The sequence below is a fragment of the Lactuca virosa genome, chromosome 6 (assembly GCF_052849685.1).
Source record: "Lactuca virosa cultivar CGN04683 chromosome 6, Lactuca_virosa_CGN04683_v6, whole genome shotgun sequence".
NCBI classification, from domain to species: Eukaryota; Viridiplantae; Streptophyta; class Magnoliopsida; order Asterales; family Asteraceae; genus Lactuca; species Lactuca virosa.
Window position 1 is genome coordinate 242757682 of NC_136431.1, and position 12573 is coordinate 242770254.

Here is a 12573-nt window from a genome sequence, read left to right on the forward strand (position 1 = left end):
TAAACAAAGTGAAAAGTGTAATTTCATGGATTAGCACCTTATTCATATTTTCCTAAGTAACTAAGATTGGGAATTTATAAAAAGTTTAGTTACTTAGTATTTATCATTAATACTTTTAATGAATGGAGAATTATAGTCCTTGTCCTACCTGTTCGGCTAACGACCCTCCACCAGTCAAGGAAGCGGTGGGTGAGAGAGGACACCCATTAAACTGCCATTTTATAGGCAGTAACCTTATACCCCCCTTATAGACCGGCTTCGTGAATGAGGCCTACTAATGGTAAGACGACTTGCTCTTATACATATAATATATTAAACTTTTAATATTATAATAGTATAAGGGTGTATTTTAGACATTTAAAATACTTGGTGGTTTAATCTATTAATTAAACTATACTCTTAATTTAATTAAATTTAAACCATGTCATTATGGAATTATTAATTCTCTTTTAATTAAACACTTTAATTATCTATTAATAAAGTCCATAAGAGTTAATTGAATTATTCAATAAAAACATCATAATTCCAATTATTAAATTCAAAATTAAAACCATTTAATTAATTGTTTAAGTTATGAACCCAAGAGTTTTAGAATTCAATTCTTTTTTTATCATAAAAAAACTTTTTCCAAATTCCAAAACTTGAGGGCAAGTTTTGTAACTCTTGAAAACTTTTGGATTCCATAACTTATGGAGTTAAATACTTGTTTTATGATGAAACTTTTCATGTTCCATAACTTAAGAACAAGTTATGGAATTCTTTAAAACATTAAGACCAAGTTTTGTAACTCCATAAAAAACTTTGAATCAATTTTTTTTTAAAAACCTTTTCATATCCATAACTAATGGAGGTTTCAAAAAAACTCTTTAGATCAAACTTTTAAAACTAATAAAATAATCATATCATTTTATCTTTTACTAAATTTGACCTAATTCAACTCATATAGCAAATGATTCAAATTTTACAAATAATTAGTTTTTCACAAAAACAAGTAATTATCTTAAAATTTGACAAACGTCATGTTTTTTTTTCTTTTTTTTCCAACTTTGAAAATAAAACATTTGCATCAATATAACAGAAAACAACCAGGCTCTGATACCACTGTTAGGTTTTGAGCATTCTAACACTCCTATGGTGTACATGCAACCCTATAAACCTTGGATCTATGTTTTCTCTATTATACATGCAAATATTAACTATTCCAAGGTTTCATCCTAACTAGCATATTATGAAGCACCTATACTACAAAGTTCTAGTTAGATGACATACCTTTTAATGTAGCTTGATGTCTTCAAGCTTTAAGAGCTTAGCCCCAATAGTGTGGAAGCCTCAAATGGAATCACAAATCACCAAAACACCTTGGAAGAACTTGAGAGAATATGTATGCACACTAAAATCGGCCCACTCTTATTTTCACACACTTGTGCCAATTTTGTGAGCCAAGGACCCCTTTATATATTATGGAGGATTAGGGTTACATCCATGTAAACCCTAATACCCATGACCTTTCATTTACATAGGATCCATGGGTTAAAAGCTCCATGGACCATCCATGAAAGCTTAGCCCAACCTAAATGAACTTGGCCCATTCCATATATATAAGAGTCCATATTTAATTAGTTCTTTTTGATCACTTAATTAATTCTAAATTAATTCTTGATCAATACTAATTAAATAATATGATTCCATATTAATATATTAGAACTTATAATATATTAATATAAATCATAAATATACTATTCTCAAAAGACTATCCATATAAATTGTGACGGTGAAGTGCAACCCAAATGGACCATGTCGGGTCGGGTCAAGTACATACCAAATATAGTTATGGACTTAGACATTAATCCAACAGCTGGGCCCCAGGTATATCGGCCCTTTCAGGGTTATAGCCCGGGTGGGCAAGGTGGCGTACCGATTGGATCTTCCAGCAGAGCTCAGCCAGATCCACAACACTTTCCATGTTTCTCAGCTGTGGAAGTGCTTAGTGGATGATTCAGCGGTTGTGCCTTTATAGGATATTCAGGTTGATGACAGCCTGAACTACATTGAGAGACCAGTAGATATTCTCGATAGAAAGACGAAGGAGTTGAGGAACAAGAGGGTTGAGCTGGTGAAGGTGCAGTGGCAGCACCGCAAGGGCTTAGAGTGGACCTGGGAGCCCGAGGAGGAGATAAGGGAGCACTACCCGGAGTTGTTTCCGGATGTAGCAGACTTCGAGGACGAAGTCTGATTCAAGTGGGGGAGAATTGTAACGACCGTCACTTGAGGTAATAATTATTAAATATTTCTTAATTAATTTTTGGGCTAAGTGTTAATAGAAGGACTAATTGAGTAGACCTTTAGTAAGTGGGCCGAAGACTTGGGCCGCCCATAAGATGTACGTTGGGCGTAGCCTTGGTGTACGCTGGGCGTAGGATAACATTGGATGCAGGGGACGCATGTACCAAGGAGTACGCGCAGCGTACGTGAGCAGATTCCAAAACCCAAATTTTTAGGGTTTAAGCCATGTAAATACCACATTGTGACTCAAACCCTAGCCTCCTTATTAGCCCTTCATTCTCAGAAACCCTAGATAGCCTCCCTTTCTCATTCTTGTGTGTGTTTTGGCCTTGTGAAGCTTGTTTGGAGATTAGAAGCTTGAAAGAAGGAAGGAGAAGATAATGAAGAGGAACTTGAGTGTCTTGAGCTCATAGATCCAGGATAACATCATCTTTTGGGACTCATTGGAGCTATAAAGCTTTCAACTTTCTTTGTGAATGATTAGATCTAGTGTAGTGTTGTTTTGGGGTCTTTTAGTTCCAAGAATGGAACTTTATGACTCAAGTTCGTTTCTAGGCCAAGAGGTGCCACTCTCAGTGATATTCATGTCCCACAAGTAGTAAAGTCTCGATCTTTAAGGTCCTTTTATGACCATGCATGAGTTGGAGTCATTTCCATGAAAGTTAATTGATATTTTCCAAGTTTGGTCTCACTTGGTGGGTTACAAGCCACCAAGTAATCGGCTTTATGGGTGAAGACGGGTTATTGGACTTAAATCTGTAATTTGGACTTAGTGTCTTAAGGGATTAAGCAGTTTTGAAGAAAACGACTTAACAGAGTAGTACGTTGGGCAAACACGCCAGTACGCGCAACGTACAAGCCATGCAAGCTGTACGCGTAGCGTATAGAGGAGTACGCTCAGCGTACTCTCAGATTTTGGGCTTTGCGACATTTGGGCCTCGGTTTGGGCCAATCTTTGGGCTTAGCAGATGTTGGGCCGATATGGGCCATCAGAAGTCAGATAATGGGCTAAGGACATGTTTGGGGTTAATGGAAGGCCCATTTGAGGAGTTGGACCCAATTTAGAAAATTGGGCCATTAGTGGGCCTTTAGTGGGCCATTAGTGAGTTTCGAAAGATTAGAAGGAATTGGGCCTTGGTCATGGTCCAAATTAGATCAGGGGGTAAAATGGTCATTTTACCCTTAGAAGGATTCTCAAATTTTGACTAAGTTTTTATTGTGATAATGATAGTCGGGGACTCGTTGGAGCAACCATCAGAGATTCCCTCACACGAGTTTTCAGCAGCCAGCTTGAGAGGTGAGTTTTTCTCTAGTAGGAACGGGTCTAAGGCACCAATGTCGACCCGTTTATGTATGTTAGCTTATTTCGGACTTGGGTCCGATGTCGGGGCTAGCCCGATGTAGATTATATGTTTCCAGATTTCGGTCCGATGCCAGGGTAAGCCCGAGGAATGTTTGTATGCTGGATGTCTTCGTGATTCTTGCATGTTTTTGTTATGTGTTCCGGACTTCAGTCCGATGTCGGGGCAAGCCCGAGGAATGTTTATATGTTAATGTTATGTGTTTATGTTATATGCTTAATGATATGTTATATGTATACCGGACTTCGGTCTGATGCCAGACTTCGGTTCGATGCCGGGCGGGGCCCGATGCCGGCGGGTCTGATGCCGGACTTCAGTCCAATGCCGGGTGTGACCCGATGTAGCGGGCAAGGCCCAATGTATGTTATTATGAGATTATGTATATGGTATGTGGTAGTTTGGGGAGACTCACTAAGCTTCGTGCTTACATTTTTCAGTTTTGCTTTTAGGTACTTCCGCTGACAAAGGGAAGAGCTCGGGATGACTGCATGACACACACCACAGCTTTTAGTCTGGGATGTTTAGACTCTGATATTTGGCACATGATTTTGATACAGTATTTTATTATGATGATTTGAGATATATTACTTATGTTTTTGTGAAATGACAAATGGTATTTATGGTTTTTATAAATAATCAAAATGAAATTTTTGGATCGTATTTCTGGGATGTTTCATAAAACCATGCTGATTTAAATCATAGAATATATATTATGTAAAATACAATAATATAATAAAATGTTGATATGTGTTTGGTATTAAAAATAAGTTAATAATTGTTTATACTAATTTGTTATAACGTATTCGGATTATTTTAGATAATATGATAAAAATTATAAAAACCATTATTTCAATAGTCGTTGCTCGTTACTTACAAATAAAAATAAAAATAAATCTATTTTTTTATTGATAGTAATTTTTAACTATTAATAATTTATCAATTTAGATTTACATTTTTTGTAATGAGATCAACTAAATTAACATATCGTATCATATCATATCATATCATATCATATCATACTATCATATCATATTATATCATATCATACTATATTATAAAGGAAACATTTTTTCTTTCACCACATTCATTTGAAACTCTCATACATTTTTCCTTTCACCACATTCATTTGAAACTCCCATGACTTTTCAATTTCTTTTTAATAATAATTATAGGTTAGTTAATAAGGTTAAATAAATATCAAACCTAAAGTGTAATCATATATAAATTTAATTTCAATATTAAAATAATATATTTACTTCTACGTATAAAGTTATGTTTTTTTAACTTTTAACATAGTATACTTAATTTATTAGTTTTAATATAGTATTGAATGTAAACCATTATCATTTTAAAGATACAATTTTGGAACAATTTGTATAAAATACTTAAATTATTAATTTAAATATAACATTACAGGGTCGACTTAAATATAAATGTTAGTTTAACTTAAACAACCCAAAAAATATTTTGTAAATAGTTAAAAGTGATAAACTGTAGTGTATTTCTAATAATGATTATAAGTTGGTTAATAAAGTTAAATAAATATCAAACCTAAAGTGTAATCATAAATAAACCAAATTTCAATTTTAAAATGATATATTTACTTCTACTTATAAAGTTATGTCTTTAACTTTTAATATATTATACTTAATTTATTAGATTTAAAATGTTGTTGTATGTAAACCATTATCTGTTTAAAGCTACAATTTTTGAACAGTTTGAACAAAATACTTAAGTTATTAATTTAAATATAACATTACAGTATCAACTTAAATATAAATTTCAGTTCCACTTAAAAAACCAAAGAATATTTTGTAAATAGTTAAAAGTGATAAATTGTAGTGATAAATGCAAAGACAAAATTGTAATCTCAATTTAACTAAAATATTTCCCAAATATATTTTTATAATCATTAAAAGTTTTCAAATAAGTAGCTTAAAATAACTTACAATAACAATAGTTAAAAATAACTCTATAAATGATTATATTGTTACCTTTAAAATAGAAAAACAATGTTTGATGTTTTAAAAAATTATAATGATAGAAATTAGAACATTAAGCAAATAAATTTTTAAAAATTAATTAACAATAACAACAACTATAAATAACATTAAACCATATATTATATTTAATTTTATTCATGTGTAACTCGTGGATAGAAGTCATTCAAACGATTGACTAAACTACAATATTAAAATCTCATATTATATTTCTATTTATAAAATTATGACTTTAACTTTTTAACATATTATAGTTAACATATTAGTTTAAATATGTTGTCGTATGTGAGCAATTATCATTTTAAAGTCACAACATTTGTATAATTTATGAGTTGATGAAATTATTAATTTCAATATAATATTAAACAATTAACGTAAATCAAAATTTCAGTTAAACTTGAAAAAAATCGAGAGACTATTTCATAAATAGTTAAAGATTATAAATTATAGTGTTAAACCTAAATTATAATCTTAAATTAACAAAAAAAAAACCATGAAACTGTTTTTTGTAATCATTAACAATTTTCAAATAAATAGCTTAAAAATAATTTACAATAAGAATAGTTAAAAGTAATAATATATAAAATACTATAATATTTTCTTTAAAAACAAAAACAATGTTTTTTGTTTTAAATAACTACAATCATAGAAACTAACAATATTCATCAAATAAATTTTAAAAACGTTAAATTTCTGAAACCAAATTAAAATAATTAAGAGTTTCGAAATACGTTATTTTAAATAAATTACAACAACAATACTTAAAAATAAAATTATACACAAAAATTATATTGTAGTCTTTAAAACAAAAACAATGTTTGATGTTTTAAATAATTACAATGATAGAAATTAAAATCTTAAGCAAATAAACTTTTTAAAACTAATTAATCATAACAACAACTATAAATATCATTAAATCATATATTATATTTAATTTTATTCACAAGTAACTTGCAGGTAGAAGTCATTAAGACACTTAGGATTATATAATTTTAAAAGATATCTACATTATCATATAATTCAAAACAAATAATGTTTATTCCAACTTATTATAAGATTTATTATATAAAAGCTGATAACAATGTCATTGGTATATTTAAAAAACATATATTTGTAAAAATTTGAAATATATTGTTATATTCTGCGCAACGCCCGGGTATTCGCCTAGTCATATTATAAATGAAACATTTTTCCTATCATATTATACATTTGAAACCTTCATGACCTTTCAATTCCAACTTTATATAATTAATCTATTAATTTAAAAAATGTTATTAAATACAAAATATTATCTTATTATTGGTAGGCTTTTAAAATGATTATTATAATACACTTATTTGTTAATTTAAATATCGTGTTAAATCCAAAAGATAAATCAAAATAATAAATAAAATGACAAAATTTATTCAATTAAAAAGATTTAAATATCATAAATGTAGAAAGTTAAGAATACTAAATGGTTTTAAAATCAATGAACAATAGTTATAAACAAAAATAACATCAAATTATAGATTATATAAAGTTACCTCTAAAATGGTTGTTGTTTAAATAAACATCATGATTAAAATTAAAAGATGGCCACATATATAAAATTTTAAATTAATCGATCATAACAACTGTTAGAAATAACATTAAATCGAAAACTATATTTAATTTTATTTATGTGCAAATAGCGGGTATAGGTTAATTTCAATAATATAACCATTTTAAAGAACATATATTTTTAAAATTTTAACAACATTTTTCTACCTAACGCAACACGCGAGAATTCGTCTAGTGTATTTTTAAGCTGTGTGTGAATTTTGTTATTTGGATTTAGCTTTGATATCAAACATTGTATTTATATTTTTATTATTCGTAAATATTCAAGAAACTAACTTTTTTCGGAGGAAAATGTTATTATAAAAATAGTTTTTGATAAACTTTTTTTTGCTTAATTTGGCATTTAAAAGTAAGTTTTATATTTAAAGATTAACCATTATAGTCATTAAAATTAAAATTAAATTTCAATGAATCAATTAATTATCAAAAGTCTTTTGAATCGTAGTAGTGAAGTGAAAAATCATAGAAAATTCAAATACATATAAGTCTTAAGGGAAAAATTCCACTTTTTATAATGGATATAATTTTGATTTAGATTTTACATTTAAAATTTTATTATTTCAATTAACTAAAAAACCACATCTTTCAAAAAAAAATTCATTAATATATAAAATGGATTTTTTTTGTTAATTTAGCTTCTCAATTTAAGTTTTAATTATAAAAATAAACCTATGTAATCCTTATAGTTATCATATTTTAATGAATCAGTTAATCATCATTAGTAAAAAAGCATTGACTATTTTATAATTAGATATATAGATTTTGATTAAGTTATATAGAAGTTTTATAATTAGTAAAACAATTGTTTTATTTATTATTACACTAGGCTAATATATGCGCGTTGAACAAGTTAAAATAATAACTTTCAACAAATTATGATTTAATGTTTATACATCAAAGACTAATGTTAGTAGCAAACAAATATATATTTAACCTATTAGTTTTATTAAGCATTATAATTTTAAATAATTGGTTATATTTACCATTAATTGATGATTTTATAGATTGTTTTAAGTTGTGTAAATTATATATCAAACACATGTTGATTTCTATCTATGATGAATAACAAATATTATGAAAAAAAATTAAGCACTACAACATTTGATGATTTTATAGGCAGTTTCAATATCAAACGTACACTTACTTCTATATATAACGAATAACAAATAGTATGAACAAAATATTACAACTTCGAACAACATAAAACCACTATAGTATTTAGTACAACATATGTAGCAAATATACACTTATAAATCATACAAAAGGAATATATATATATATATAAGTCAACATACATTTGATCTATAGAAACACTATTATCCCAATAAACATTCGTGTCGCAATAACCATTGACGTATAAAAATTTAGTTTTTTTAACTCTTCATATTTGAATAACAAATATCTTCAAATATATAAATTGTTTTTGTTAGCAAAACTTATATATATACTACTAATATAGCTACAATATGTATAAATGAGAAAAAAATGATTACCAATTAATAAACATAAGTTAAAAAACTTTTTAGTTGCAGAGACTAATTACTCAAAATTTAAATCAAAATTAGAAAACTTTTGAGTTGTAGTAGGTGTTTCGGATTAATTTGGTGCAAGTATAATAGATATATATTTAGATATATAGATAATAGAATAGATATATTATATATTATTAGTAAAAAATTATATGATTAGCATTTATATATAATGTTTTAAAATCACTTAATTTATTCATTATAAAACCAATTATTATAATTACATAGTATTGTTAAGCAACTTTAAGTATTTAATTTTATATTTAGGTAGAGTTTATTTTTTTATTTTGCACTTATTTAACATTAATTAATCAATATTCAATATAATCATTATTAGAAAGAAATTAATCAAAATTAGTAGGTGTTTCAAATGAATTTGATGCAAGTATAATAGATATATTGATAGATATATAGATAATATTATAGATAAAATCGAGGTTCTAAATGGCGTAAGGCGTGACGTGGCGGCAAGGCCAAGCCTAAAGCTTTACGAGCCATGGTGAGTCACGGCGTTTTTCAAGGCGTGATGTAAGGCGACGATTTTATATTAATTTATAGTTATATTACCACATAAATATATATTTATATCAAATACAACTAGTTTTTAGAAATGTTATATCAATAACTAGTAACAAAAAGTTAACAAAAAACACAATAGTTGTATTCCCGATTAGAAAATACATAACAAAGAGCAAAAAAACGTATCTCAAACGAAAAAAAAACATGTGTCATAACACGCCATGGCACGCCATATCACGCCTTGCCACGCGCCACGCCAAACAACAACGTTATGAGGCTTTCCGGAACGGCGAAGTCATGCCGACACCATGTCACGCCTTGGCGCGCGCCATGATGCGTCTTTTAGAACACTGGATAAACTATATATTAATAGTAAAAAGTTATAGGATTAGCATTTATATATAATGTTTTAAAATCACTTAATTTATTCATTATAAAACCAATTATTATAATTGTATAATATTGTTAAGCAACTTTAAGTATTTAATTTTATATTTTGGTAGATGTTATACTTTTATTTGTATTTATTTATGTTAACTAATAATATAATCATTATTATAAAGAAATTGAAAAGTCATGAGAATTTTAAAAAAAATGTTTCTTTTATAATAATATAGTATATAGATATAGAAAGATATAGCTTACCCTTTCCAATAAAATCGTAATTATTATTAATTATAAAGTCTTCAAAAAATTACATAAATGGTCCTTAGGGTTTACAAAATAGACCAATTTTAGTCCTTATGATGAATTGTTTGCATAAATGGTCTTTGTGGTTTCAAAATGTTGCAAAGATGGTCCTTTTAACTAACAATGTTACCTTTTCCAGTTAAGCCCTTCGTGAAATGACATATATGCCCTTCCTGTCATATAGACGGTTTATCTAATTTGTTCATGCCATAGGGACCGTTTGTGTAATTTTGTCTATTATTTATTATTTATTATCTATTATTTTATTTTACTTTTATGAATTAAAATTTTGACGTTTTGTTCAAGTTTTGTTCAAATATAAAGTTAATTTTTTTATATTTTTTTCGCTTATATTTGTTGATGTTTTTGTTCAAATAAATTTCTTAAATTTTTTGACATTTATTCGAGTACATTTATTAATGTTTTTTATATATATTTTGTTCGAATAATTTTTTTGATGTTTTGTTCGAATACATTTTTAATTTTTTTTTACTTTTTTTTATAGGGAAATTCAGTAGTCTAACCATTATTTATTGTATTTAAAAAAAATAACCACCTTTTTTTTTAAATAACCACTTAGTCAACAATGTATACATTTCGGACCGTGTTATTAAACGTGTCAAATCCGGCTTGGTACTCTAGTCCCCCAGTTCAAGCATTCATTTCGTATTATGTTTTGGACTTCTCCATTCCAGACTACTCCAACTTTGAAAAATACGTTCTACCGGTGAATAGCTCAAACATTTATGGATATGCGCCAATTGTTTGTATGATTATATGTTCAAAATAAAGTTAAAGTGTTTTTTGTATGATTATATGTGATTATTTGGAAATAATTCGTTTTGCTTCGATTTCAGTGGTTAATTGGAATTAATCACATATAATTATAGAAAATCAAAGCAAAACGAATTATTTCCAATCCGTACTACTATAAAAAAAATTGCAATTAACCAAAATTAACCTCCGAAACTGAAAAAAACGAATTATTTCCAATTAATCACATATAATCATACAAAAAACACTTCAACTTTATTTTGAACATATAATCATACAAAAAATTGACACATACCCACAAATGTTGAAGCTTTTCACTTGTAGAAAACATTTCGAAATTAGAATAGCCCAGAACAGAGAAGTCCAAACATAGTACAAAATGAGGTTTTTTGACAGGTGACCACAATATAGGGTCAAATCTAACCCATTTAATAGGATGGCCTAAAATGTATGAATTCCAAACTAAGTGATTATTTTTCAAAAAAAAATGGTTATTTTAAAAAAAATTACAACACAAAAATGGTTAGATTACTCAATATCCCTATAAAAAATATAAAACGTAAAAATATATATATTAAAAATGTATTCGAACAAAACATCAAAAAAAATTATTCAAACAAAACATAAAAATAACATTAATACATGTATTCGAATAAAGCGTCAAAAAGTTTAAAAAAATTATTTGAATAAAAAAGTCAAAAAAAATATAAGCGGAAAAAAATAAAAAATTAAACATTATATTCGGAAAAAATGTCAAAAAAAATTAATTCAGAAAAAATATAAATAAATAAAATATAAAGATAATAAATAATAGAAAAAATTACATAAATGGTCCCTATGGCTTGAACAAATCACATAAACGGTCACTATGACAGGAAGGGTAAATGTGTGAAACATCCCAAAAATCATGACCAAAAACTTCATTTTAAATCATTAAATAAAACCATAGTTATCAAATCATTTCATCAAATCATAGTCAAAATATCTCAAAGATTATTATCATAGTATCAAAACATCAGAGTAAACATCCCAGGCTAAAACATCTTGGTATTTGCAATGCAGTCATCCCGAGCACTTCTCTCTGCAACTATGAATACCTGAAACCAAAACTGAAAACCATAAGCACGAAGCTTAGTGAGTTCCCCAACCTACCACATATCATACACATAATCACACATACTGGTCCCCCGCCCCTACTTCGGGCCCCGCCCGGCATCGGACGGTGTCCGGCATCAGGCCCTGCCTGGCATCGAGCCCCGCTCGGTATACATATCTGTTTCTCTTAGGCCCCGCCTGTCTCTGTGCCCCGCCCGCTATACGCATATAACAATATCATATAATCATACTAACACATAAAGAAAACATACTCTAAATGTATTTCTTGTCCTAAGGCCTTGCCTAACTTGGGCCCCGCCCCTATTCTGCTACTGGTGAATCATGGAACCCCGTCCACACTCCTGCTGATAGTGAGATACGGGCCCCCGCCCACACTCACTTCTCTCCTATCACAGGCCCCGCCCCTGCTATGCTAATGATGAAATGTGGAACCCCGTCCACACTCAGCTAGTGATGAGATACGAGACCTCATCCACACTCACCTCCCTACCATGTACATACAAGTATCACACAGACAACAAGAATAATATAATATGCAAACATTCCCCGGGCACCGCCCGACATCGGACCTTGGTCCGGAATAACATACTATCATACAATGCCTAGGGCTAACCCCCGGGTCTTCCTACCATACATAAACTAAATGGGCCAGCATTGTGGCCGTAGACCCATTCAAACAGTGAGGAGACTCACCTCACA